Source organism: Puma concolor, chromosome A2 (genome assembly GCF_028749965.1).
Source record: "Puma concolor isolate L17-30 chromosome A2, mPumCon1.1.hap2, whole genome shotgun sequence".
Classification (NCBI taxonomy): domain Eukaryota; kingdom Metazoa; phylum Chordata; class Mammalia; order Carnivora; family Felidae; genus Puma; species Puma concolor.
In genome coordinates this window covers 148,241,973-148,269,958 of record NC_141668.1, presented here as the reverse complement: position 1 = coordinate 148,269,958, position 27,986 = coordinate 148,241,973, and the positions used below count along the sequence as shown (strand labels likewise).

The window sequence follows — 27,986 nt, the reverse complement described above, 5'->3', positions numbered from 1 at the left end:
ACGATATTTCTAAAAATAAAACGGCTCCTCCTTCTCTACCTGTCTCCGAAACTGGGTACTGAAACAAAGCCAGGAACACCCTTCGTAGCAACTCCCTTGCTGCCAGATTTGTTTTCAAAGCGTCTGACAAGCCACATCCGATTCATCCTCAAAACTGATTTGTCAGGGGAATAAACAAGTGTCAGAACTTCCCAAGAAATCTAGTGATGAAAAGGCCTTTAACGATGAACAAATTAAATTCAGTTCTCACGCCAAGCAACAGAAAGAAAGCGAAGTGAAAAGCCACAGAAGACAAGCACAGGTATGATTTAAAATTTTTTTAACATTTATTTATTTTTGAGAGACAGAGAGAGGCAGAGTATGAGCAAGGAGGGGCAGAGAGAGAGGGGGAGACACAGAATTCGAAGCAGGCTGCAGGCTCCGAGCTGTCAGCACAGAGCCCGACGTGGGGCCCGAACTCACAAACCGCGAGATCATGACCTGAGCCTAAGTCAGACGCTCAACCGACTGAGCCACCCCAGGACCCCTCAGGCATGATTTTAGATAGGCCAGAGATGAGGGACTGTTAATGAGAAACAGATATAGGAGGGGTCGTTGCGACAGCAGATGCCCAGGAGAAGGGGGCTGAGCTGGGCAGGTCTTGCAGGAGAGGTACTTTGGGGCTGACAATTACTCAGCGTTTTATGAAAATGTCCCATCCACGGGCATCTGCTGGAGAATCATCTTTGCACCTGCTTTTGCCACTGGCATCCATGCATCTCTTCTCCAACTCTTGTGTCCCAGGGCAGACGTGTGCACAGTGGGATTCCCCTGCCTTGTTTCCGCTCCTGCATTCCTCTCTAATGCTGTCAGATCAAATGAACATGCTCTAGGTGACCGCTCAATACTTCAGGCTTCAGGCTCTTAGATGAGCTGTAGCAATCTAACGGTGTGATGGTTTCCATTAAATTCTGAACCTTGCCCTGTAGGGATGGAGCTACAAAAATGCATAAATTATTTACTGTAAGGGCTTTGCTGATGACTGATAAAATCAAATTAGCTGCTTTGGGCTAAGGATGAATTTGAAACAGAATTTCCTTCTTTGAAGAGACAGTGACAAATCTATTTGATAGGTCTGCATGTAAACTTTTTTTTTGGTTGAAATTTTAACAGAATCCTTTGCTAGGCAAAATGAATGAGATTGGCCTAGGTGATGAACTAGTTTTTTCCCAAAATGTCTATTTTTGTCACATTATTAAAGCCATACCCATCCATATAGATTTTATTTTTAAAAGAAAAAAAAAAAAACAGGAAAACCACAACAAAAAAACCACTCACCCATAATCCCAAAATCTGGTATTTGGAGCATTTACTCATAGCCTTTTGTCATGTGGGTGTATTCGTATGCAAGTTTTTAAAGTGAAGTCATTTTATATATATGGATATTTACTTTCTTCACATATTCATTAAAATCTATGTTAATGAGTATATAATATTCCATATTCTGACTCCATTTTTTATTACTGCTTTAGAATAATTATTCCGCCAAAAGGTACAAATACTTTTAAAGCTCTTGATATACATTGCCATATTATTTTCCAGAAGCTCTGATTTTATTTATTTATTATTTGAGAGAGATAGAGAGCACACATGTGATCGGGGAGAGGGGCAGAGGGAGAAGTTAGAAATCAGTAACAGAAAAACTGGAAAACTCACAAATTTGCTGAAATTAAACAGCACACTTTTTTTTTTTTAATTTAGAGAGAGAGGGAGAGAGAAAAAATGCAAGCAGGGGCGATGAGCAGAGGGAGAGACAAAGAATCCCAAGCAGGCTCCATACTCAGCCTGGAGGCGAATGCAGGGTTCTATCCCATAACGTGGGATCATGACCTGAGCCAAAATCAAGAGCTGGGCACTCAACCAACTGAGCCACCCAGGTGCCCCTGATTCAATTTATAATCTCACCAGTTATGTATGGGTTTTTAATGTTTGGAGTTTGGGGATTAAAAACTCATAACAGAATTCGTTTCATACATACGGATACTTCTCAAAACATTTGCTCATTTACTAGATGAAAATACTCTCTCATTGCTCTTTGAATTAACTGACTAATGAAATTTACTACTTTTAGGCTTTCAAGTTAGTCTTTCAAAGAAACTGGGGTAGTGCACAAAGAGTTTTGCTCTGTTCCACTCCTTCCTGGCCACATGATTTCCTAATTCTCTCATTATGACTGATATAACCAAGAGTACCTGTATTGAAGTAAAAATATATCACTTTTTTGTAACTTAGCTGGTTCCCACATGAGATGCAATCCTAGTCTGATTCAAATCCTAGTCTAGCATGTTCAAATAAACATGCTACAGGAGCCAAAATGAATGACAATGTTTAAAATGTATATCTAATTTGACTTGTCTCTCTTAAAGAACATTTTTTAAAGACATAATTTATCATTCATGATATTTCTTTAAAAATCATCCTATTTCTTCTGTATTTTTTGCCCCATGGATACTTGAAAGTTTCTTTCTCTTTCCATCAATATTCTCCATCAAAAGCTGCATCCAATGTCCCAGAGCCCTTAGTCCTTGCCTTTTACATCAGACCCTCTTTCCTCCTGATGCTCGTGTCTTAATTTCCTCTATTCCTACTCCAAATTTGGTATCACAAAAGTCTGAATCATGTTGCTGAAGAATGAACTTTGGTTGATGGAATGGTAAGGCAGACACACATGCACAGTGACATATCTTTTCTACACCTTGGCTTTCTTTCTTCTTTTTTTTTTTTAATTTTTAAGTGTTTTTTAATATTTGAGAGAGAAAGACAGAGCGTGAGTGGGGGAGGGGCAGAAAGAGAGGGAGACACAGAATCCGAAATAGGCTCCAGGCTGAGCTGTCAGTACAGAGCCCGACGTGGGGCTCAAACTCACGGACCACGAGATCATGACCTGAGCTGAAGTCGGATGCTTAATCAATTGAGCCATTCAGGCGCCCCACCACTCTGGCTTTCTAAACTCCACTGCTGTTAATATGTAAATGAAACTTTGTCACAAATCATCTGTGTTTGTACAGTAGAGTCCTATCTCAAACTGAGTTAGCACTTGTTGACGTCCAATAAAATAAAAATTTCAAATGTCATTAAGGTATTTCAAATGTCACCCAAGGTATTGTACTCTATGCTCAAGAAACAAAGAAACTTACAAAGACATACAATATCTGTTTCCTGCTCTCTATGTGCCTTCAGTTGGAAATATGAAAATTATAAACAAGGGGGGAAAAGCCCTATCTTCCAAAATAAAATGTAACAACGATGTAATTCAAGAGAAATGTTTTAGAAAGTTCATAGCCACTAGAGTAGTACAATAAGACTGTAATACATATTCCCCATCTCCTTTCTTCAAACAAAACACAATCACCCCAGGTGGAAAGATATGGCAGCAGGGTCTTCAGCTTCCAATTTTTGGGTAAAGTCTGGTCTAGAGAAGGTGGCCTCATATTTTGGATTCTCCAAATGTGGTTTTGTTGTGGAAAATGTGCCTTTCACATCTCGTGTTTACTTGTCTGTCTATTAGATGCCACTCACTGGGTATACCTTCGGTGGGCCACAGAGATGGCCTTGCTTTCCTGTAGTTTCCAGGGGGTATATTTCATGAACAGGCCTCGATTTGGGCTCTAGTTGACTTTGTTTTCTATTTCCCTGATCTTTCTTATTCATGTTTTTGTCTTATTTATGTTCCCCCCCTCCCCCCCAGCATCGTATGTTTTTTTTTGTAAGATGCCATAAATTCCTAACACAAAACTGCATATAAACAACAAAGGGATGTTTCTAGTTAATCGCGTGCCAGCATTTCTTGCCTTGTATTTGATTAGCTACTTGAGGACAGGGGTTCTGTCTCCCTCATTAGAATATGGTATTTATTTTTCCATTTGTCTTAATACTCAGCATTGTATGCAATATATGTCTCAACAAATTGTTTGTATATATAATTTATCCCACTGAAATAGTTTTGTTGAGCATTGTCCTTGATTGAAACAACAGTTCTCCCTCAGTTCTGCAATCACGCAGGCAAGAGGTGCTGAAATATCCAAAATAAAGCATTTGCACAGGAAATACCAGGCTTAAGATCTGCCATATCGTGTATAGATAAGATCACCCAAACTAGCTAGCTTAACTTTTTAGGAACAAACATGGTCAATAGTTCATTATAATCACTGAGAACCAAGATGAAAATGGTCTCACTCAAAAAGGAATTTTACAGCCTCTAGCTGAAGTTTAGGATCAAGCTGAATAAAACTGTTGAAGAAGGAAACTGGATGATTATATCTTGCCCAGTCTCCACTGGACACCCAAAGGGAAGAATTAGGAAAGAAAAGCTTTGGCTTTTCTTTGGGAATGGTCCTTCCCTGGTTTGACTTTGTAGAAAAAGCTAATTAAGCAATGCCAGATGAAAAACGCAGGCGGCTGACCCAAGATTTGATCAACATAGCATTTACTCAGTTTAATTCAGTGAGCATTTCCCTGTGTGTTCTGTGCAAGACACTGCCCCAGGCAAGATAGGAATGTGAGGGAGATAGAAGAATGTGGGGGAGGCAGAAATGAACAAACACACAAAAGACACAAAATCTGGCCCCAGAAATTGGGGAGGAGCTCATGGAGAAGGCATTGGAGGAGGGGTGAGTCAGAGAGCCCGAAATGGAAGGATGGGTATTATTCCAGGAGGAGGAAACCTTCAGCACAAGGGCATGGTGATGGAAACTGTGCTGTGTAGTTGGAAAGGAGGGTTGGATGGCTAGACAATTGGGGAGATGGCAAATTACCAAAATATCAAAATATTTGGAGATATGTGGTGACTCAATTACATGCTCCGGTTCCACATAGATGTTTGGAGTCCTAAACAGCCAGATACTGGCCAGGGAAATTTATCTCATGCATGGTGTATGGGGAGCGGGAGGACCATAGGGAAATCCATCCTTTCTCCCTCCCTTCCCCCACTCCCAGCTAAGCCAGGACTATTTCTACAGGGAATCTCAGAACTAATACTAGTATCTCATTCATAGAGCTGAGTGGTTCTTTTTGTCCTATGTCAAAGATTTCACTTTATTAATATTAGCACTTCAGATCAAGATGATCTTTTCAAAGCATGCATAGTTTCTACTGGATGAGTGGTTCTTAAGGTACATTCAGTGAAATCCTAAGTTTCCTTTGGAAACACCTCCAGGTTTCCCAGAACAGAGAAAGAAATATATCAAAATGAGGAGGAAACAGTAGCAGACACTCACCCAATTTCAAAGACAGCAGATCTGCGTTAGTCTATTTTATACATGAGCCCCCTGCTTGCAACTTTATTTGGAAAAAAAAGGGGGGATTCCATATCACCAAAAAAAAAAAAAAACAACAGCAACAAAATGCTTTCATAACCTAACATTCAGAAAACACAGCAAAGCTATGGGAGTGGGAGGGTCATGAAGGGCAAGTGTAAGAAGGAGGGATGTAGACATCAAGACATCAATATTAACGACTGGGGTCTCAAATCCATACTTAAGTGTAACTTGGAATTTTATGACTTTTACCTTCCTGGAAAAAAAAAAAAGCATCCACTGCATGGATTCTCTTGGCTTGGGCAAGCCATAAATAGGCAAACTTCAGTAATAATACCTATACTTTTTGAGAACTTACTCCATGGCAGGCACTGTGCTAAGCATTTGTATGTCTATTTACAGCAAATCTTTACAACGAATCAAAAGGTCATCATTGGGTGGTTCAGTCGGTTGAGCGTCTGACTTTTGATTTCAGCTCAGGTCATGATCCCAGGATCCTGGGATTGAGCCCCACATTGGGCTCCATGCTGAGTGTGGAGCCTGCTTGAGATTCTCTCTCTCTCCCTTTGTCCCTCTCCCCAGCTCACACACTCTCTCTCTCACTCCTCTCTCAAAATTAAAAAAAGGTTGTCATTATTTTAAACTATATTTCTTTTAAATAAGGGGACAAGGTTCAGAAAGTTATGTAACATTCACCAAATCACAGTTAATAATAATTAATAAATGGGGTAATTCATAACAATAGGAACAGCCGATAGACACTATACAAGATGTTTCCACCTCCTCCAAGTCCAATTTCAAGGGCAAACACTGCCTATGGGACCCAATGGTTATATTGGAAAATTCCACAGGAAGAAATTCATCCATCTGCCACAGCTCCTGCAATCTTTGGATCTTTAACTTTATGACTCTTCCTTATCTCTTGTCTCTTTTCCCTCATGAACTACAATATAGTTTTTTAAGCAATGAGATCGGTGAGATATACCAAATGTTTACATGCAAAATATGTGATTTATGGGCTTGTAATTATATCCTATCAAAATTTTTATCAAACTATTACCAAAATTTTCTTTTGCCTTATGACAGTAGCCCTCAAAGCTTCAGAAAAATATATTAAATTTTTATCTTAAAAAAAGATTTCTATTACCAAATATTGTATTCCAGATTGTTGCGGGCTAGTGTCTCACAAGTTCTTTCCTACCCCTAATGTCTCAGCCTCAATAACTCATTGTTAAAATAAAAACAGGCCCGTCTTAAACAGTAGTGTCACAATTTCAAATAATGGCCATAAAATGTCTCCTCTAGGCCTGGTCCACAATAGGTATCTTGTGCTATAATGTTGGTAATAATTGGAACGTATGTGTATTTCTCCACTACTTGATTGTAAAGTCCCGAATGGAGTAGCTGTCCTGTTTCGTTTATAGTTACTTCACTGCATTGAGTTTGATAGTTTGTGGGTGCTGTAAGCTCGACAATTTAAGTCCACAGTGCTTGCTTTACTGAGGATTGGGAAAGAGGAGGCATGGGGCTTGGCTGGGGCAGGCATCTTGTAATTCCAAGAAGTGGTAGCCAAAGGAAAGCAGAGAGAAGGTGAAGCAAAAGAGAGGGAGGGAGGGAAGGAAGGACAAGCAGGCAAGAAGCTAAAAGGAAGAACAGAGCAAATGGGGGTGTTCACTCTTTACCGTCAATGGCAAAATGCCTCCTCATCTGAATGGTTTCTGCGCTTCATGACCAGGGGAGTCTTCCCTGCTCTCATCCCTTGAGCCTCCCACTCAGATCCTTTGCCAGGAACTCTTTTCCACCCCTTCCTTGCTGCCCCACGCTGAGCTGAGCTCCCCTCCTGTGCATTCTGCATTTGGCCATGCTTTCCTCTGCCCTGGCCTGGATCTGTGAATGCTGGCCACGTGGCAGAAGCCCCATTAGTGTTTGCCGAACTGGACTGCTAGAAGGTTCTGCACCTCTCACAGATCCAGGGTGTAAACAAAAGAGTCTACACATCCTGGGGACGACCTCGCATCCTCCAAGTTGTAGGCAGCTAACACACAAGCCATCCTGTTGAAAAAAAGTCTTGGTGACATCTCTGTCATTGCTCAGAGTGGCCACAGTGAATGTTAACAAAAGCCTTCTTTTGTTAGCCATATGTGAAGTGGTTTAGTCAGAGCAGAATTAAAGCACACATCCCAGAGGCGGTGGTGGAGAGCACTAAGCCCCCTTATGAAAGTCACCTTCTAGCTCCAGGGGCCCTCATCCAACTGGTCTGCTAGGCCAAGAACTGTCTGCAAGTTGGCAAGAGCAAAGCCTCAGTAGCCTGGAGCTAGTGTGATAGAATCCCTGGGTGGTAAGAGCATGTCAAAAGGCAGCAAAGAGGGTGAGGAGAGTAGCTGAGCACTGTCAGCTGGTGAAGCCACCAGGCTCCTTACACCTTGAACCTGGAGCCCTCCCACACTGTCTGCCTTACATCCACCCCCCCACCCCACCCCCACCCCCGGTAGCGACCAATCAGATTATGGCCCCCTTCTGATTGCACCAATCTCAAGTGCTTTGTGTTGTAAAGACCTAGGCTTGCCAGCAAGGCTTGGCAACAGCTAAACAGTTAGTAGCCTTAGGGCAGGGAACTTAAAGAACTTGGCCTACACCTGCTTTGTACCTGGAGAGGGAGCTTATGATCCAGGGCCTGCAAGTCAGATAGCACAGATACAGAGACGTAGTTCAAAGATCCAGCAGTCACTAAAGGCTGGAATTGAGTACAAAGGGTCTTTGAGCTGATAATTGTCAAGTTCTCTTTCAGAGAAAAGCCTTTAGGAATAATGTCCCTAGAGTTGCCTTTTATATTGTAAATCTGTGCAGAGTAGGTTTTCTTAAGCTACCTGATGGAGCTCTGTCACGGGGGCGTCTCGTGCATTGTAGGATGTTTGGCAGCATCCCCAGCTTTTACCCACTAGATGCCAGTAGCATCACCCTCCTCCTCCCAGTGGTGACAATCAAGGATGTCTCCAGACAGCACTAAATGTTCCCTGGGGCGCAAAAAGTGTCCTCAGTTGAAAACCACTAGTCTAGACGGTGGTAACTCTCATGTCCAGCTACAAAATGAAACCTAGTGTTGAAAGCTCCCTCAAAATACAGCCCGAGCAACCCTGATGATACCTCCATCTGGCTGTTTTTTCAAGACTCCGAGTTGGTTGCATTTCTCCCTAAGCCTCGTGCCAGTTCACCAAATCATTCTAAACTAGCCAAACTCACTGAATGCAACAGACCCAATATCTCCCTGGAGGAAATGTTGACATGAGAATGGCTTCTTCAGGGTCACTCATTAAACCAACAGATTTTTATCAAACCGTATGTCAGGTTATAGAGTTTTGGAAAGATTCATATGAAGCTTCTTACGAAATAAAGTCCCTTTCCTGTCTCAAAGGAAAGAAAACCATAACAATGCTTTGAAATTACCAACAAATCAGCTCTTCTGTACTGATTCTGGATAATTTGGTCACTTACTATCCTTAGGCTCAATCACCCTTCTGCCCTTTTGGGGCTGTACCTTCTCATCTCTGTGTTAATAGGAACTCAACATGAAGCTCTGCAGTGATCACAATGGACAGCCTTTCTCCAGATAGTGCGGTCCAGAAATCTGGAAGCAAGGGCAAACTGTCGATTGAATGCCTACTCTTTGCCAGACACTCTTCCATGCATTACACATACAGTAGCAACAACTTTGACCAAAACTTAGCAACCTCACAGATGAGGAAACCATAAATGTAATCATGAGAAATATGAGAAAAATACATGCGAAACGAGACTGCCACCTGGCATGACAAAGGAGGGATCTAACTAGTCAAGAGAGGACCGCAGACAAAATACTTAGAGTGCACACCTACAGCTGAGGCTGACAGTGTAGGTCAAGACTCTGGGAAGTGGCCCTTCGCCCCTGAAAGTCCTCTCTCCTCTGAATCACCCCAGCTCCTTTTTTTTTTTTTTTTAAATTTTTTTTTTTCAACATTTATTTATTTTTGGGACAGAGAGAGACACAGCATGAACGGGGGAGGGGCAGAGAGAGAGAGAGACACAGAATCGGAAGCAGGCTCCAGGCTCTGAGCCATCAGCCCAGAGCCCGACGCGGGGCTCGAACCCACGGACCGCGAGATCGTGACCTGGCTGAAGTCGGACGCTTAACCGACTGCGCCACCCAGGCGCCCCTGAATCACCCCAGCTCCTTAAATGTAAGCCTGCTGTGGTCTTTTCACATGCTGCCTTACCTTATCAAGACCTCTCTCTCCGTTTTTCTTCCCCATCAGTCAAGGACAGGCCCTTGCTGACCCATCAGGCATTTGGTACCAGAGCTGGGCTCTGACTGACGCTCCTGTTTATGGCATTCATTGTGATTTCCCCACCCAGGATGTTTGACTTGTGGCTCAGCTGCTACCCTGACTGGGGCTAGTTTTTCAGCCCTCTCCCCAAGTTAGTAAACCAGTGCCCCGGGGAGAAATACCCCAGAACACATCGGCTTGATCATTATTTCTTAGTTCAGGGACGGTAATACTCCCGATAAGTGTTTCATCACAACACGCTCTTCAAGCACAGAGTCTGTTTGTGTGACTGGGAATCAGAGGCTCCTCACAAAGTCCTCAAGAGAAGGATGATAAATAAAGTGACGGACAGAAGACAGAATGCTCACACCTGGCCCAGGCCCTGGTCCGGTTAATATCCTGCCTCGTCTTTCACACCATGCTCTGTACTCCCTGCAGAGATATGAAACAGCATATGAGGGAAAACGCCGTGGGTCAAATAAAACAGCATGGATAAAAGGGCCTCCTGTGTGTAGACCCATTCTTCTCTGGGCCTCGGCCATAAATCCAAGTAATAGCACCTGCATCTTTCCAATGCAAAAGGAAGTTGGGCGGGTCATGAATAAACTTAAGAGTTTTGACCTCAAGAGGCACTTGCTACTTGTATTATTGTCTTACTTACACAGTCAACAGTTTTTTTCAGTAGAAGCTATTTTAGGGGCATAGAGCTCAGTGGGCACTAAGGAGGACACACGGATTAACAACACCTTGACCCTGCTCTTGAACAGCTTGCAGTGAAGCTACTCAGAGTGGGGCTCCATGGACTGTGCTTGGCCTATGGGTTGTTTGTGACCCTCCATGATGAATAAGAAAGAAAAAATGAGAGGAAGCATTTAGAAAGTTGTGCCCAAGGGTGCCTGGGTGGCTCAGTTTGTTGGGTGTCTGACTCTTGATTTCAGCTCAGGTCATGATCTCACAGTTCACAGGATCAAGCCCCACATTGGGCTCTGTGTTGATAGTGTGGACCCTGTTTGGGGTTCTCTCTCTCCCTTTGTCTCCGCCTCTCCCCTGCTCATGCTCTCTCCCTCTCTCTCTTCCTCTCTCTCTCAAAAATAATGCAATTATATAGCAAATAATGTGATAGTTGTTGAATAATAGCAAAAATTCAAGTTTTCATTTTATGTCTTATTCTTCATTCATTTCTACAAATGCAATACTTACTGTATTTTATAAAGGTAAGGGTCCTCAGTGTTTTATAGCTAAGAAACAACTTGTCCTTAACCATCGACAGTTTGAGCAACACCAGTCAAATACACACGTGATTAAAATACAAGGCAGATAAAAACAAACATGCTGAAAACCTGAAGTAGTTCAACGTTACACAGGAGGGGAGGAAAATTCTGGAAAACGTGGGTGCAAAGGTACAGGAAGCCTAGAAATGATGCAACTTCACTTTCCAAGTGGAACAAAGATTAATCAAAAGAAATAAATGTAACAAAGACATTATTATCGACACTAATAGTAGAAATGGTCCCAATGTGACAGTTTAAATATCCAGAAATATCACTTAGGTATGAAACTATTGGCACCACATGCAAAGAAGATTCTGGAAATCATACTGTTTCCTTCTGGAAGGAATGAACAGATTTGGTTGAAAACAAGCCAAGGAATCTCAGAAAATATCCACCAATGTCTCAGAGTAGGCTTGGTACTAAGGACAGTGGAAGACCCCGTGAGAGTAAACTCCTCAATGTGCCCTCTAGGGTCACCTTTCTTCAGCCCATAAACAATATGCTGAGGTCACAGGGGCGGAGTTGGAGGAGTAGGTAAACTCAGTAAATGTCTCTCTAGCCTGGAACGGCAGAAGCCAAGTAAGTAACAATGTTGCAACAGCAAGTGTTTTAACCAATGCCTGGCAGCAAAAGAGTCCTATTAAAAGGAGGAAAATGCTTGTAACCACACCAAATCAGATGCTGGCTAGCTGCAAGGTTTCTCTGAAACTCTGACTCCATACAGGAGCCTGCTCACACCACAGATGGGAAAAACTGAAATCTGAATGATACCCAGTCCTTGGGATGGAAACCAATCAAGAAGCGAGGTGGTTTCTGGTGCAGGCACAAAATGGGAGGTTAATCAAACCGAGGCGAAGTTACCAACTGCAGTGGCTGCCTTGCTTGAGAAATTGAAGGAATAACAACATCCAACTCAAATCGCACGTGGTACAAGAGTTGCGACCCACTTTTAAAAACTGAATGGGGAAGGGGCACCTGGGTGGCTCGGTCGGTTAAGTGTTTGACTTTGGCTGAGGTCATGATCTCACAGTTCATGAGTTCAAGCCTTGCATCAGGCTCTGTGTTGACAGTTCAGAGCCTGGAGCCTGCTTCGGATTCTGTCTCCCTCTCTCTCTGCCCCTCCCCTGCTCACACTCTGTCTCTGTCTCTCTCTCTGAAAAATAAACATTAAAAAAAAATTTTTTTAATGAATGGGGGACAAGAATAAAAGGAAAAGAATGAAAGAAAAAAAAGAAAGAAACACTGGCATGTTCCCTACAAGAAAATGCTGCATCCCACCCCCAGTACCCTACAGGAAAGCGCTGCAGCGTGAAGAGTGAGAGAGGGCAGGCAGACAGGGGAAAGAGGGAGAGAAAAGGGTTTTGTTTTAGAAGAATTTCAACTGAAAAAAAAAAAAAAGACAATTGTTCTGAATTCTCAAATAATTTTTAAAGCACGTGGGTGAAATAAATGGCCAAAATGTGGTAAGAAAATGCAATGATATGATGAATAAGGGTTTAGCAAAATTTAGGAAAGAAATAAGGGAAAAGTAATGCTTTTATAGGACATAAAACCACATGCAAAGCAAGGAGCACAATCACTGCTGCAGGAAACGGGCTTGGAAAACACATGAAATGTAGCAAATAATGAAATGTTAGAAGGAAGGGGATCCTGGGTGGCTCAGCCGGTTAAGTGTTTTGACTCTTGATTTTGGCCCAGGTCATGATCTCACAGTTCATGGGATCCAGCCCCGAGTCCGGCTCTCTGCTGACAGCTGCCGAGCCTGCTAGGATTCTCTCCCTCTCTCAAAATAAATAAATATACTGAAAAATAAAAAGACTGGAAATGTTAATAGCCAGATTTTTAAAAAGATGTTAAAAAGGAAGAATGGTAGCTATACAGGGAAAGGCAATACACATACACGTATATATTCTGCATATTAAATACATATTATAATAATTTAATATGTTATATACTTTCTATCCAAAAAATGAATAATAGGTGATGGTTTTTATTAGAATAAAACAAATATTCATGTGAGGAAGACCTGTGTATGTACAGAGATGGCTGACAGATCTTAGGAAAAACTGATATATATCAAACAATGTTGAGAAAAAAAGTTCAGTAAAATTACTGTACTTAAATGATCAAGAGAATTGTACAAGCATCTATGCAGAATAGGCAAGTCACTCAAGAAATGAAAAGAGACCAGGTAGGTGTCTCAGAGAATTAGATACCAGGAAAGCATGATAGCAGTAGGTTAAGGCTGTGTGGGCTTTGAGGCGGAAACACCTGGCTTGTCCATACGTTTGCTGGGCAACCCTGCACTCCTACCACTTACTTGAACTTTCTGGTCCTCAGTTTCCTCATTTGTACTCAAGGATGTATAAGAAAATCAGCCAGTGCATATTCTTCTCAATTCAGAGAGGTCATGAAGAGACAGACCATCCGTCAAATTATAGAAGCCAACAGATACATCACCACCGATGCATCAAAATACACACAGTAAGAATTGCTGGAAATACAAGGAGAAACTTCAAGAAAATAAGAGGAAAGATGACTTCATACACCTCTCTAGTCCCCCTCTGGTGGGGTCAAGTAGAAATGAAATTAAGAGGCAGAAGTGGAGGGGCACCTGAGTGGCTCAGTCGATAAAGTGTCCAACTTTGGCTCAAGTCATGTTCTCACAGTTCGTAAATTCAAGCTCCACGTCGGGCTCTGTGCTGACAGCTCAGAGCCTGGAGCCTGCTTCGGATTCTGTGTGTGTCTCTCTCTCTGTCCCTCTTCTACTGCTCTCTCTCTCTCTCTCTCTCAGAATAAATAAGACATTAAAAAAAAAAAAGAGGCAGAAGTGGATTTATATAGTGTAATCATTTAGATAAATATCCACTTTCTGTCCTACACCCAAGAATACATATTAGTAAACTCAGGCAGCATGTATAAAAATGTTCCAAATTACTTTTTTAAAAATTCCAGAAAGTAAAAAATAGTACAGGCTGCACTCTTTAATCACATGTAACAAAATACAAAATACATGAAAGAACAAAAACTGCTAACAACAAACTCCCTGTCCAACAAAAAAAAAATTAAATTAAAAAAAATCTCTACAACATCTCTAACGTTAAAGAGAACATCAAAACCACAAATGCAAAACATATGGAAAACAAAATGAGAACATTTCACCCCAAATTCTGAGGGAAATAGCAAAAACAAGTAAGGTAAAGGTCCTTCCTCACACACAGTCGTTATTAGAACAAAACTGTAGAAACAGCAAGATGAGCATTTCCTCAAAAGTAGAACACACTGGGGGGCGCCTGGGTGGCTCAGTCGGTTGAGTGTCTGACTTCGGCTCAGGTCATGATCTCTCAGTCTGTGGGTTCAAGCCCCACACCGGGCTCTGTGCTGACAGCTCAGAGCCTGGAGCTGCTTCATATTCTGTGTCCCTTCTCTCTCTGCCCCTTCCCCACTCACACTCTGTCTCTGTCTCAAAAATAAATAAACATTAAAAAATAAAAATATATATATAACACACTACAAAAATAACTAAGGAAGCACAGGGAGGGATCCATAAAGATAAAATAGGATTGGTATAGTAGAAAATGCAAGAAGTGATCCTTTGAAAGCCCAGGAAAACAGATAAACCAGCGCATAGTCTAATCAATGATCAAAAGAGGGACAGGCCGCTCAATACTCAAACCAGGAATGAGAGAGAAAAGAAATAACAAATTTAAACTACTAAGAAGCAATGAGGACATGAAAAGATGTTCGCGCTTACAAATTATCACATGAATACAAATCAAACTAACATTGATATAACATTTTTAGCCATGAGCTAGGCAAAGACATGTCACTATCCAGTTTAGGGGAGGATGGGGGACAATGAGACCATTTCTTAACTTGGTGAGGGTGAAAATCCATGCACATCATCTGGAGGATGGTTTGGTAATATGTGCCAGACTTTTGAATGTGTGTAACCTTTGACTAAATACCTTTACTCACAGGAATATGTTTTAAGAAGATAGCCAGACACACACATGCCCACGTGGGGCACGAAGAGCAAAACTTAATATTTAATATCCGATAAAACATGTGCCTTTAAAAAATTATGTTGTAGATTTGCATTTCTTGACTTGGAAAGATATCTACAACATGTGAGGCAAAAAAAAAAAAAAAAAAAAAAGAAGCAGCAGCATGTAAATGTGAAATTACAAATTCAAAAATAAGTACTTTGAATACCTGCTCTGTGCCAGATATCCCGCCAGGCATGGTAGGGAGCACCAGTAAATAAGACAGAGAAAGTTGCTGCCCTCATCGACACTGGAATAAAAGCATAAGCCAGCACTGGCCTGTAGCACATGTCTGAGGAAAATGTTCACCCTCTATGAACAGTAGTTATCTGTATTTGGTAGGATTTGGGGTAATTTCCTACTTTCTTCTTCATTTCTCTGCATTGATAGTTTCAAAATGCACATATCTGGTTATTTTAATTAGGGGGATGATTTGTTTTCTGAGAGGTGTGGAAATCACTCGTGGTTGAGAGCATGGTGGACTTGGGTGTTTAAGCAGTGCTGGAAAATAAGGGTAGAATTTGCATTCATTGAGACCACAGTATTTCCCATTACGATCAATATATGATCACTGTTTACCAAATTTAAAATGAGAATAATATGACCACCCATAGGAACATACAATGACTCTCACACAAAATCTTGTGTCTGGATTTAGCAAATCCAGAAGTCTTCTGAGTCTCCCTCATCCACAGATGAATGAAAAAATCAACTGACTACAGCTCTTAGGAGGCCTTAAATAACCCACGTTTCTCCCGGTGAGGTGAAGGAGCCAACGGCTAAAAGTCCTGTGTGGCTCCAGGTGGAGGTACATGCAGTGGTAAAACTCCACTGCAAAACCAGTCATTTCTTAGATTTTTGTAACCCTTTCCCATTGGGAAAAGCAGTGAAATATTTGAGAAAGAAAAGAATGCATGCTTTAAGTTCAACGTATTTTTCACGTTTGACTTTAATTTGGGGACTACACACTCAGTATTTTGATATTGACATCTGTTTTATGTTTTGATTATTCTTAAATGTGCACTTCAGTGGATATGAACTCCTCAACTTTTGGGTGACGTCTGTCATCCGAACCACAAAACTGTCTGCGGTTTCCCCAGGAGCCCATCGTGGGAATAATGGGGTTCGTTGCCTTCCTCAGTACCACATTCATTTGTCTTCTTTATAAGGCTGACATTAGCGTTGGAATGTCCTGCCTGCCACTGTCTTCCGGAAGCCATTTGAATCTTCTTGACCTGGGTCAGAGGTTTAGCTCAGGGCAGAAGACTGTCAGTAGCACCCATATTCTTATGTCCCTCAGAGTATCTCTGTTCTACCATTCAACCCATCTGTGTGTTAGAATACAGCTTCCCCCATTCAAGCTTAGAAATAAAAATGAGTGTGTGTCTATAGAGGGAAGAGTGCCATCTCATAGGTACTTTGGAGTAAAACGTGAGAGAGGCCTGAGGATGCAAGTTTTGAAAATAATGAATTGTGTGTTGATGTAAAAGCCTGAATAAAAGGAGCTTAAACAAGGTGGAAGTTTTATTTTCAACAGATACGAAATTGGAAGTTAGAGCATTTAGGCAGCTTGACAAAGCCATCAGACACACCTTGTCATTATCCCTAAGATGGGCCCTTCTCTTCATGGTACAAGATGGCTGCTGGAGTTCTAGCCATCTTGTCAGCATTCCAGAGAGCAGAGTAAAGGAAGGAATAGAAGGAGACCTTCTCTCCCTTTTTTGGAGACCTCCCATTAATCCCACACAAACCTTCTCTCTAAATCCCAGTTTAGTTACTTGGCTCCTATAAGCTACCAGGTAAGCTAGAGGAAGCAGGGTTTTTTTGTTTTTTGTTTTTTTAACCAGATGGTAATGAGCCAGCTAAAAATCAGGGCCCTTATTATTTTTTTTTTTTCAACATTTATTTATTTTTTGGGACAGAGAGAGACAGAGCATGAACGGGGGAGGGGCAGAGAGAGAGGGAGACACAGAATCGGAAACAGGCTCCAGGCTCTGAGCCATCAGCCCAGAGCCCGACGCGGGGCTCGAACTCACGGACCGCGAGATCGTGACCTGGCTGAAGTCGGACGCTTAACCGATTGAGCCACCCAGGCGCCCCCAGGGCCCTTATTAATGAAGAGGAATGGGAGGATGGATAGAATGTTAAGAGGCAACATGTAGGCACACACCAATGCATGTAGACATAACTTTAATGACTTATTAAAGTTCTTCTGAGGGAAGGGGCTGTCACTACCAAGTTACCACAGGGTACCAATAAGGCAAGATCTGGAGACACAGGGGAGGTCTGTAGTAGAGCTGAATTTCAAATGGAAAGATTCTGACTTTAGCTGTTGTGCCCAAGAAAGACGTGGGGAGAAGATAAGTCACCGAGAATATGGGAAGGGGTCAGAGAACTCTGAGAGGTAGTGTGGTGAGTTTTAAAAAAGAAAAAGAAGGATAAAAAGGAAAAGGGGAGGAGAGGGGAAGAAAAAATACCTCAGCGGTAAAGTAGTTAAATGGATTTGTAGAACCGGGATGGCCAATACGCAAACCCACCTCGGGCTGCCCAAACTTACTACATTCACAAATCCCCGCTAGAGGGTGGGTGCTATGGGGGGAGGGGTAAATCTAGAAAAAAGCCTAGAAAGGCCCCTCAGCCAGGTCGGCACACTCCACAGGGGACGGTGTGCATGAGACAATGTTAAGTAGAAGCAGCAGTTTTGAGACAAATGTGGATAGAGAACAAGAGCCCCGCCCCCCTGCCCCATGGTCACAAACATCCCCGGGGGCTCAGGGGAACAGATGTACCACGAGTCATGAGGTGGGATTTTGAGCCAATTCTCTCCAGAGCTTAAAGGGCATTTCCATGTGGGTTAAGTTGCCATTAAACGTCGGCTTTTCTCTCCTGTCAATCTCCCCAAGTACACGTGAAGAGGATGGGGAAATGTTTATTTGAGCTTTAATAAAACATAAGCTTTATAATGAAGAAAAACAAAGTTAAATGCCATACAGCTGGTTAGTGGTTCAACCAGAACCAGAACCCGTGCTTTGTATGGCCTCCTTTATTTAGGAGGGAAATATGTGTCATTATCTAATTAACCAGAGAGATTCTGGAGTGATGTGCTCGAATGCATGAGTGAGTCTAGGCTTGGCAGAAAGAGGGCCCTGATCAATTAGTCATGTCTGCTGTGTGCTCTGGATGTGGGGCGTGACCTGCCATGCCGCACATCCATTGTCCTCCTTAGACCATGATGACACTCTAATTGCTGGGATTTACAGCGATGCCATTAGGTGTAATAGATGTAATAGGCCATGTGTGTTCAGACTTGCCAGGAAGAAGAATCTTAAAATCGTGTTTTTTCTGAAGTCCTGTCTAAAGTGGGGCAGAAGATCAAAAAGACAAACTCTACGACTTACAGATACTCTCGTTTCTCCAGTTCAACCTACTGTGATGCTTCAACTTCTTCTACAACATTCTATTAAAAGTTCAGCCTTTCTTGGCATTCCTCATGGAGCCGGAATAATAATAAACGTGGCAACAGCAAATAGCATGGGTAAAGCTTCTAGTAGGTGCTGCGTGTTATGCTAAACACTTCATAGAGCGCTGTCTTATCTAATTCCCTCAGCGATGTAGGAGACTCATGCTCCCATTATCCTCATTCTCTAGATGAGAAAACTGACAGCAAAGGTTAGGGTCCTGCCCCAGGTCTGACAGCTGGTTTGTGTTGAGCCTGTGATTCCAGTTCTAGGGGTAACCTGCATCTCGCTGCCTCTAGGAATGACCGTGGGGAGAACGAGCAGAGCCCCACCAATTCACGGGAACAAGGAAAGATTTCCATTCCACATCTGAGTCCTTCCCAGGACCATGGTGGACTCATATCCATAGAGGCAGCTGGGAGGGTAGTGAAATGTTCCTTCTCAGGCATCCTACTGACTTGGTTCCTATTCAGAAGGGATTCTCATTAGTGAAATCTGGAAGAACAAATATTTTTCTGAAAACACTTCCCCTTCCACAACACTCCAAGAAAGCGACCAAATGTCTTCAGGCTAGGATTAAATTGTAGTAACTAAGGCTTCTAAACAGACAATCACTGTACTTTCTCCCTGAGGGACAAATTAAGAATTTATTGATGCTTTCCCTCATTAGGGTTTCAGTCAATGGAACACAATTTTGTCACTAATATTCTGGTGGGAATTTTCCAGAGTGATTAATGAAGACGAATCCATGGGCCCTGATCAATGGTAGCTGACTGCTCTCAGGCCGGGAGAGGCATGAAGTCTTGGGGTGCATTTCTCATCTCCTCTAGACACAACAGTGTGGGGGGGATAGAGTGCCTGTCATCCATCCCTACCACTATGCACTCACTCACTCATCCGTGCCGTCTCCCTCACCCCTAATATTAAAGAGCGCACACAATGTGCCAAGCCCTGTTTTAGGCACCAAGGGAGATAGCAATGGATAAGTCATACGAGGCTCCTGCCCCACCCCCACCCACAGACTTCAGAGGTTCATTGCAGGAGATGGACAGACAATACACAATGGCCAACATCACGAAAAAGAACTTCAGATGGTGCAATGTCCATGAAGAGGTAAGAAGTGACTCTCAGAGGAGCTCCAAGTGCCTCTACACCAATCTGTACCCCCAACTAGAACATTCCTTAAAATAAATGCCAATAAGGCCACGCAAAGCCCATGAGTTGTAAAGAGACAAGACCATCTTCCCTTAAAAGTGGGTAGCATACTGCAGGCTTCATTATCCATGGTTTCACACTGTCCCTCTTCCACCCCTGATCCTAAAGGAAGCAAGCTTCCATCTGGCCTGGCATTTTTAAAAAATGATGCAGTCATGAAATGAGAAGACAAAAAATAATAAACTCCAGAGCCTGCCTTGAGAATAATGTTTTACCAACAGGATGTGTCATAAATATAAAATGGCAAAGAAAGATGTTCCAGGATTTGTCCTTTGTCCTTTGCTAGCCAGACAGATAATGAGTTACCATCAGGGAATTTTTTTTTTCTCATTTAAACATGAGCTACATATAACTTCCATACTTTTGTGAAAAGGGAACCTATAAATCACAAGTTATTGTTTCCTAGAAACTGGGATTATATAAGGGGGAGCCAAACAAAACCCTTTGTTTCATGAGCTTGCAACTTTTTAATTAAATACCACTTTAAACTCACACATGCATAAGCCAAATGTTCTCAATCCATTCCGCCTTCAAGCCCGGTGTCCAAGCTCCGCTCTCCATCACTGTTGCTATAGTAGGGGTAGGATTCTTGCGTTTATTTGTTTCTATTTTTTCCTCCGTCAATTTAGGTAAACTTAGGAACACAGAGCATAGGACAGGGATTAGTTCTTAACTTTTTTTTTTTTTTTTTTTTTTGGTAGTCATCATGACCAAGGACCAGACTATACATATAAGACTATAAACAAATAAGGAAGGGAAGGAGGGTGGGTGGGAGGGAGGGAGGAAGGAAAGAAGGGAGGAAGGGAGGGAGGGAGGGAGGGAAAGAGGAAGGGAAGGAGGAAAGAAGGAAGAAGTAGACTCCTTAGCATGTAGGGGGCATGTAAACCAAAAACACTTAACTTGACTCCTACAGGTCACTGAGGCAGAATCTGATTAGTTCTTCACCAGTGTCTCTGTTCCCTTCATCTTTGGCATACTTCTAAATTGCATTCACCAATTTCACGTGAGGACATGTGGCTAATTCCCCACGGAATGTCAGCAGAAGGGATGTGTGTTACTTCTAGGAACGGCCCCTAAAATTTCCTGCCCTGTTGCTCAGGTTTCCTCCCCTTTCTCCTGCTGGATACATGCAAAGGATCGAGTGGAGGTCTCCGAGGCCCTGCAAGATGGTACAGCCACACACGAAGCACCTGGGTCCCCCTTTATATTGGGCTGCGACATGAGAAAGGAAGGTAGGACACCGAGGGATGAGGGTTGTTCCTAAACACTTAACCAGCTCTGAATAATACATTCCAGTCTTAGTCTGTCTGGGCTACCATAACAAAATACCATAGACCGGGTGGCTTAAACAATGAACATTTCTCGTAATTCTGGAGGCTGGGAATCCAAGATCAAGATGCTGGCAGATTTGGTGTCTGATGAGAGCCCACTTCTTGGTTCATCAAGGGTGGTCTTCTTGCCATGTCCTCACATGGCAGAGAGATGAGAGAGTTCTCTGGAATCTCTTTTTAAAAAAAATTTTTTTAATATTTATTTTTGAGAGAGAGAGAGAGAGAGAGCACGCAGGGGAGGGGCAGAGAGAAACAGAGACACAGAATCTGAAGCAGGCTCCAGGCTCTGAGCTGTCAGCACAGAGCCCAACGTGGGGCTCGAACCCACAAATCACAGGATCGTGACCTGAGCTGAAGTCTGACACTCAATTGACTGAGCCACTCAGGCACCCCTCTGAAGTCTCTTTTATAAGGACACTGACCACTTTCATGAAGCTCTGTTCTTCTGACCTAGTCACCTTCCAAAGGCACCACCTCCATCACTGTGGATTAGGATTTCCCCATATGAATTTGAGGAGGGATACACACACATTCAGTCTATAACTCCTTTGCTCCATTGTTCCATCCATGAAGGTGACACTAACAGATACCATGTGGATAAACTCTCTCTTTTTACTATTCTCAGACATTTATGCCATGCTTCAGACACCTCTAACCTCACATTCAGAGGATATCCCAGAGATCTTATCCAAGGACTTTAAGTACTAAATTTATATTTGTAGCCAGTTTGTAATCTACCCTTCACTACAATCCCTATTTGAAAAGGCCTTGAAGAATCAGTACATCAGGGCACCTGGGGGGGGGGGTCGGTTGAGTGTCCAACTTCAGACCAAGTCACGATCTCATGGTTTGTGAGTTTGAGCCCCACACAGGGCTCTCTGTTGTCAGTGTGGAAGCTGCTTCAGATCCTCTGTCCCTCTCTCTGTCATGCTCTCTCTCTCAAAAATAAATAAACATTAAAAAAAGGAATGAGTTTATGATGAGAAGTCAAGATGAAAAAAGTCTTCTAAATCAGGGGTCGGCAATTTTTTTTTTTCTGTGAAGGCTACATAGTAAACATGTGAGGCTGTGAGGGTTTCTTTTGCAGCTAGTTAGTACCATCATGGCAGTACAAAGGTGGTTTAGATGCACCCAAATGAATAGGCGAGGCTATGTTTCCACCAGCTGTAATTTACAAAAACAGGTAGATTTGCCCCCATGGGCTGACCCTTGCTCTAAATCATTCCTACGTTTTCACTAAATATGATAGAGGCCACATGTAAATTCCAGTATCAATTTCAATTCTTGTGTCATTGGTTTATATTTGTTTGTTTGTTTTAAACACCACCCCTTGAGTAGTATCAGCTAAGACAAATACAGCTGTAAACACTAACTTTCTCTGCCCCAGCACTGTACTCACTGTGTTTGGCACAAGGTAAAATGCAATAAGTTCTAGTTCTCTTCTACTTTCCATAAAGTTTGCCCTGAAAGGTCAGATTTGAAGTCAAATCTGAATAGAAGTCTCATTTGTTAGTCTACACCTTTGGTCAAATCACTTTCTTTTTGTAAGCCTTGCCCTCCAAATCCGTAAAATGAGAAAATTAATATATTACTTGCAGGATATTTTGGAGAGGGAACCAAATAGAATCAGGTATATATTTTGTGAAATGTAAAGCCCAGTACAGAGGTAAGAGCCTATTATTATAAGCTGCCTCTCCCTTCCTGGATTCTGGATTGACTTTCTTCCCACTTGAAATGTGATTTTTTTTTTCCTGACAAATCCCAAGGAGGTCCACTAAATCCCCATTTAGCCTAGGCCAGGAGGCTGTTGGGGGTGGGGGGGGGCAGGGGGGAGGGGGGAGGACAGACCGGCTCCACCTGTGTCCTGATTGACTGTCAGAAACCTGAGCCTCCTTTATAGGGACTAACTGCATCCAGAGAACACAGCTCCAGCTGCCAAAAAGGGTTGCTGTTTTAAAGAGATAAAATGCAATAAAGATCTTTTTGTAATGGGCGTTCTCAGTATGGTTTGACCAGCCAATGACACAAGGCACTTGGCCTTGGACCCAATGATATTTGAAATGAGCTCTGGAATTGAGATCCTATTCCTATCAAAAGAGTGTTACCCTTAGTAGTCCGCAGCTAAGACCTTCCAAGTGCAAAAATCAAGACTACTTTTAGTCAAGTATTAAAGTGGTGAAAAAGATTTGTGGAGAGAGTATTTATCCCATTGTTGCAAATTTTCATGTCTGCCCCATTTAACTGGGAGTTGCCACGTGTATCAAACTCCAGACTCTAGAGGAAGTCTGAGTCTTCCCAGCCACGGGCATCTGCACACCATCTAAGAATAGTGCACATAACCACTCTCAAAGAAATAGAATGCTTTTTGGCTCCATCGATGGTGCCTGCATTAAACCTTGAAGGAAAAAAAAACTTGAAGGAAATCGTTGTAATTGGTTCTTGCTACTTAGTCATTCGATATGTCCTGACAACATCTAGAACAGTGCCTGGCAAGAGAAGGGCTTCAACACAGATTTGTCAACAGACCAAGCCCTATAAACTGGGCAGTGTCCTGTATCTGATAAGGTAGAGATGACAAATATCCAACTGGGCCATACTCCACCTGTGCTCACCACAGACATCAATAATCACTCAGAATGGCTTTTTCCTGATGAACCAAAACAGAGCAACAGTAACATCTTGACCAGGGCGGTTCTTCTGCAACCTGCATAGTCATGACTCTAGGATAATGGGCCCTCTGTTGGCACTTTGCCTTTCCCCCAAACCACGTTTTCCCATAATCTTAGTTAATTGTGGTCTACTGATCCACTCAAGAACTCAAACTAAACACCTGGTAGCATCCTTGAAAATTTACCAGTATCCAGTAGAATCAACAAATCCTGTGCACTCTAATACCCAATGCAAATTCTGAGTTGCTTCGGTTCAACTCCATCATGATGGACCAGGGCCATTTTTGGTCTCAACTACTTGAACAACTTTTAAAGCTCCTTTGCTTCTCTGTCAACCCCCAAGCTCTGTTACCCATACAGCCACAAGAAGGGTGCTATTAAAACTTAAGGCGGATTGGGGCACCTGGGTGGCTCAGTCGGTTGAGCGTCCGACTTCAGCTCAGGTCATGATCTCGCAGTTCGCGAGTTCGAGCCCCACATCGGGCACTGTGCTGACAGCTCAGAGCCTGGAGCCTGCTTCAGATTCTGTGTCTCCCTCTCTCTCTGCCCCTTACCGCTCATACTCTGTCTCTCTCTGTCTCTCAAAAATGAATAAACATTAAAAAAAAATTTTTTTTAAAAAAACTTAAGGCAGATCATGTTAATAGCTCATGGATGAACCACGTAAACTTCATGATCTAGATCTTTCCTTCCTTTCCAACACCAGGTCAGTTTGCTCTCCTCTCCATTACTGCAATGCAATTGCAGCTTCGTGGACATTCTTCCAGTTCTTGGAAAATATTTGGATCTTGGTTCCACTGAAGGCCTTCACACATGTTCTATTGTCTCCCTGTAAGTCTGCTGCCCATGCCTTTCATGACTAAGAACTGATTCTCCAGATCACAACCAAACTGCTACCTCCTCAGAGAGGTCTTCCTGGATTACTCACTCAACCCCCACCTTTTCTGTCAGCCTGATGCTCTGCTCTCTAACCCTACTCTTTCTCTGAAGACTTGGACTTAATGTATGTTTTACACACATAGAAGTTGCAATTTTTGTAAAAAAGGAAACATCAATGAAAACAGTACTGTAGTCATTTCCTAGTAATTACCACATTTCACCTTGTTATTTTACTTTTTGTTGTTATGCCACTTCTCTAATGTGGTATAAGTTCTTTTGAGAATGGGGACAATGTTTGCCTTGTCAGTACTACAGAAAACACACACACACACACACACACACACACACACACACACACACACACACACACCAAATATCCCTTCACTCTGTAGGGTTAGAAATTCTAAACCATATTCATAGATATACCTTTTTTTGTATCTACCTTTTCCACGAAATCTATGTACACGTAGAAGGAATACCCCAAACATAAGAGTAGACCAGATCTCCGTGTTTGAACCATGGGACACGGTCCATTCTCACCATCTGAGCCTGAAATTTGTCATCAATTGCCTTATCCAAGATACCTTTAGGGCAGGGATCTCATTGGGACTTTGCCCATTTTCAAATCCCTCAACTAATGCTGCCCCATAATTATATTTTGAATCTGTGGAAGGACAGAGCCAGGTAGTGACCCAGACATCCAAATTTTGTTTATTGGGTGGCCTGGGTTTGGTTTAGGCTCCAGGAATCTAATAAGAGGACACCCAGAAAGATGAAATTAAATCCCTAAATGCCTATTCATTCAATAATCCTAAAATAATTTCTAATAAAATTAGAAACAAAGAGCAATTGTGAAGGGTCTTTGTCTGTTTGCCCCACTCCTCAGAGAGCCTCCAGGGGTAGTTTTCAGAGCTTTGGATGAGGTTTGGCCCATTTAAGTCCCATTGTTTGTGGTTCCATTGGAAAAGTGAGTCTCTCCTCCCCCAGCCTCCATGCAACTCTTTGAAAATGGCACTCAATGAGGGCATTCCTTGCAGAGGAACTTTGCCCTTAGGGGAAAGTTTCAGATGACAGGTCATAAATTTAGAAGGCCCCAGTCTCAGAAGGCACCCTGAATGATTTCAATAAGGTGCAGAAGGAGTTGGTTGTTTTAAAAGCATTCTACCAGAGTGTTCAGAATGCAGAGGCTCAGCTGTCAATAGCTCATGGATGAACCACGTAAACTTCATGATCTAGATCTTTCCTTCCTTTCCAACACCAGGTCAGTTTGCTCTCCTCTCCATTACTGCAATGCAACTGCAGCTTTGCAGACGTTCTTACAGTTCTTGGAGAATATGCAGGCCAGTTTATTTCCTGAAGCATCCACATATTTTCTGGTCACCCAAGTCACATATCTTTTTGCATCACTACAGGGGATATTTACCTACCCACCTAACAGGTAAGCAAAGTGAGTCTGGGGGTTCCTTGAGGGATGCCCAATATGGGCCATGTACTCTAGTATCTCTTCATATTTACAATATGACCTCGGCTGACATCAAAAATGCTCAGTCTCATAAATGGAGACCTCTTGTCTTAGATTAAGTAGATACATTCAGAGTGAGAGCAGATTAAGTGAAGGCCACCATAACAGAGGGAAATAGTGAGCTCATAACAGAGGGAAATAGTGAGGGGAAAGAATTCCCCTCTAATTGACAATTGCATTAATCAGCTCTATATTAAGGCAGAGAACTGATCTGACTTCCTTTTGGGTCTGGTGGAGAGATACAGGGAAGGTACAAATCATCTTACTTGTTAAACTTCCTTCCTCTTTGTACCTTTCCTTTACTCTCAGCATTCAGGATAGTGCCTGACACACAGTAAACACTCAATAAATATTTATTAAATTGCTATTAATGAATATGATCAATTTACCACTTCACTTTGGCCCCACACATTGTCTAACTTTCTGGGATTCATATCACTGTTCTAAAATAGGTTGTTTTGTTGTTGTTGTTTTTTTAAGCAACAAGTCGACCATCATTTCTGCCATTGAAGGAGAATGTTACCTGAGACCACCCTTGGTAACAACTCTAAGATATCCCTCGGTCTCCCTGAGGTGCGCTGTGCAGAGATTGGACATCACAAGCTTCTCCCACAGCAGGTCTGAAGGATGAAGGTACAAGCAGCTGAGTATACAACCCATGGACCAGTGCCGAGTGAAGTCACTACCTTGGGGGCCCAGGACTGTCATCACTGTCCTTGCAAGTCCACGCTTCTGGACTCTTGTGTGGACACTGTGCACCTGCAGCATCTGGCTGACGGCTCAGTAGACTACAACAGACTGGATTCAAATCCAGCTTGGCTGTGGGGCTGGACTTCTCTGAAACTCAGTGTCCTTGACTGTGAAATGGGAGAGGATATAACCACTTCAATGCAGCAGATAGCAAATTTTGATGTGTACACAAATCACCTGGAGATCTTGTTATGATGCGGATTCAGACTCAGTAAGTCTGGGACGAGGCCTGACATCCTGTATTTCTAAGAAGCTACCAGGTGATACCCATGCTGCTGTCTGGGAACCAAACTCCAAGCTGCAACACTGTAGGGCATTCCATGAGATAACAAGAGAAATCAAGGGAGATCATTATTTATGTTAATAAGCATTACAAGGAAATTTATTAATAATAGTTATAGGTAGGAGAATTCTGGTTAAAACACATGAAGTTACCACCAACCAGGTTTAAATTAGACTGTTTCTGGCCCTTCATCCTTTTATGGCAAGTTTTGTGATTACATGTGAAACCTCCTTCAAGACCCTCCTCATAAGCCCTCATGTAACTACAGAAGTCAAGGGCACAGTGAGAAGATATTTTATTACCCATGTATTTATGTATGGGTTTTTGGGGTTTTAAAACTGGCAATTAAAACCTTGTAAATTTGTATTATCAACAAAATAAATGTAGACGGGTTAGTTACTCATTGCTAATAAATTTGATCATTCATTTATAAAACGAATGTTCGCCCAAGAATCACAGAGCACTCTATAAATATCGCTTCACTAAGCCACAAACCACCTTGACAAGGAAGGCACACAGCACCCCTGAGGGGTTAAACAAACCCTCCAGGGCCTGGGGGAGGGGAGGGCTGCCTGAATTCCAGCCCTCTTGTCCCCTCCCAAGCTCAGGTTCAGCTTCTGCCCCACAGGGGCCACTCTTTGAAGCATGATATCCGTTTGGAAGCAGTTCAAATCAGCCTGCCTGGAGGCTCCATCCCCAGATAGCCCCAGGAACCTGTCTGTGTGAGTCAGAGAAAACCATATTTCTCTGATTTGAGAGGCCAAAGAGGACTTGCCACCACCCCCCTTCCTCTTTCCCTATCATGTACTCGAGGCAGTTCAGCTACTGTTGAAGAAGGAACGCCCAAACCAACTGGCCCAGTTAAGGGACTCAAATGTGGAATAAATAAGACAACGGTGTTTTATCCCTGGTTTCCCAATCCAAATACCTCTCCCCCTTCAAGCTTTCCCTGCAGGGGGTCCTCTTC

At 42.6% G+C, this 27,986-nt stretch overlaps 1 long non-coding RNA gene across 1 annotated transcript; it reads left to right on the top strand.

Annotated features, from left to right (window-relative positions):
* The first annotated feature begins 49 nt into the window (after positions 1–49).
* LOC147583582 (uncharacterized) lies at positions 50–27,458 on the top strand. Its single transcript, XR_015243233.1, has 2 exons — positions 50–301; positions 26,467–27,458. It is a non-coding gene; the product is annotated as an uncharacterized LOC147583582 (long non-coding RNA).
* The last annotated feature ends 528 nt before the right edge of the window (positions 27,459–27,986 follow it).